This window comes from Pteropus vampyrus, unplaced genomic scaffold (assembly GCF_000151845.1).
Source record: "Pteropus vampyrus isolate Shadow unplaced genomic scaffold, Pvam_2.0 Scaffold170, whole genome shotgun sequence".
Taxonomy (NCBI): Eukaryota; Metazoa; Chordata; class Mammalia; order Chiroptera; family Pteropodidae; genus Pteropus; species Pteropus vampyrus.
In genome coordinates, this window is record NW_011888951.1 from 3,410,883 (window position 1) to 3,412,949 (window position 2,067).

General features: G+C 33.9%; 1 protein-coding gene and 1 pseudogene across 3 annotated transcripts in view; both read right to left on the reverse strand.

Annotated features, from left to right (window-relative positions):
* The window catches only part of SCP2 (sterol carrier protein 2), a 141,958-nt gene that overhangs the window by 48,132 nt on the left and 91,759 nt on the right, over positions 1-2,067 (reverse strand). The window lies entirely within an intron of this gene.
* On the reverse strand, positions 1,300-1,418 carry LOC111745939 (annotated as a pseudogene).

Consider the following 2,067-nt stretch of genomic DNA (forward strand, 5'->3'; position numbering starts at 1 on the left):
TAGGTAATATGGTCACTTTAACTATGTTGATTCTTCCAATCCAAGAACACGGAATATCTTTCCACTTCTTTGTATTTTCTTTGATTTCTTTTAATAGAGTCTTGTAGTTTTCATTATACAAGTCCTTCACATGTTTCGGTAAATTTATTCCTAGGTATTTTATTCTTTTGGTTGTACTAGCAAAAGGAATTATTTTTTCCACTTCTTTTTCTGAGAATTCATTATTAGAGTATAGAAATGCTATGGATTTTTGAACATTGATTTTGTATCCAGAAACTTTACTGTATTTGCTTATTGTTTCTAGTAGTGTTCTTGTGGCGTCTTTAGGGTTTTCTATATAGAGAATCATGTCCTCTGCAAATAGTGATAGTTTGACTTCTTCGTTTCCTATTTGGATGCCTCTTTATATCTTTCTCTTGTCTGACTGTACTTGCTAGGACCTCCAATGTTATATTGAATAACAATGGCGCTAGTAGACAGCCTTGCCTTGTTTCTGATCTTAGAAGGTTTTTAGTTTTTCATCATTAAGTATAACGTTCGCTGAGGGCTTGTCATATATGGCCTTTATTATGTTAAGGTACTTTCCTTCTATATCGATTTTGTTAAGTGTTTTGATCATAAATGGATGCTGTGTCTTGTAGAAAGCTTTTTCTCCATCTTTTGATATGATTATATGATTATTTTTAATGTGGTATATCACATTAATTGATTTGCGTACGTTGAATCATCCCTGTGCCCCTGGGATGAAGCCCACTTGATTGTGGTTTATAATCTTTTTAATATGTTGTTGTATTCGGTTCACTAGTATCTTATTTAGGATTTCTGCATCTGTGTTCATGAGAGAGATTGGTCTGTAATTTTTGTGTGTGTGTTATCTTTACCAGGTTTTGGTATCAGGGTAATATTGGCCTCATAAAATAATTAAAAATATTTCCTCTTCTTTGATTTTTTGGAAGAGTTTGAGAAGAATAGTTATTAAATCTTCTTTGAATGTTTGGTAGAATTCACTGTTGAAGCCATCTGGTCCTGGACTTTTACTTTTTGGCATGTTTTTGATGACTGTTTCAATTTCCATACTGCTGATCAGTCTATTTAGATTTTCCAGTTCTTCTTGATTCAGTCTAGGAAGATTCTATTTTTCTAAGTACTGGTCCATTTCTTCTAGGTCATTAAATTTGGTGTTACTTTTTCATAGTATATTTTTTATTATTTTTTTATTTTTTAGGCATGGCAACCTTTGGTTGACCTCACAGATTGCAAGGACCTTGTCAGCTTACAATCCCTTATTTTTTATTTTTACGCCTATAGCACCGGGTCTTCCTAGGTGGTCTCCCATCCAAGTATTAATCAGGCCCGATCCTGCTTATCTTCCGAGATCAGATGGGATCGGGCTTGTTCAGGGTAGCATGACCGTAGACTATTCATAGTATTCTTGTATGAGCCTTTGTATTTCTACAGTGACTGTCGTAATTTCCTCTCTTTCATTCCTGTTTATTTGTCTCCTTTCTCTTTTTTCTTTAGTGAGTCTAGCCAGGGGTTTATCAATTTTATTAACCTTCTCAAAGAACCAGCTCTTCGTTGCATTTATTTTTTCTATTGTTCTTTTGTTTTCAATTTTATTTCTGCTCTAATTTTGATTATTTCTTTCTATCTGCTGACTTTAGGCTTCATTTGTTCTTTCTTTTCGAGTTTTTTAAGATGAAGCATTAGGTTGTTTATTTGGGCTCATTCTCGTTCTTAGAGATAGGCCTGTAATGATATGAATTTTCCTCTTATGACTGCTTTTGCTGTGTCCCTAAAGTTTTGATATGTTGTACTATCATTATCATTTGTTTCTATGTCTCTCTTGATCTCTCTTTTTATTTCTTCTCTGACCCAGCGATTCTTCAGTAGCATGTTGTTTAATCTCCATGTATTTGTGGTTCTTCCTGATTTCTTTCTGCAGTTGATCTCTAGCTTCAAAGCATTATGATCAGAGAATATGGCTGGTATGATTTCAACCCTCTTATATTTGTTGAGGCTATCTCTGTGTCCAAGTATGTGGTCAATTCTTGAGAATGTTCTATG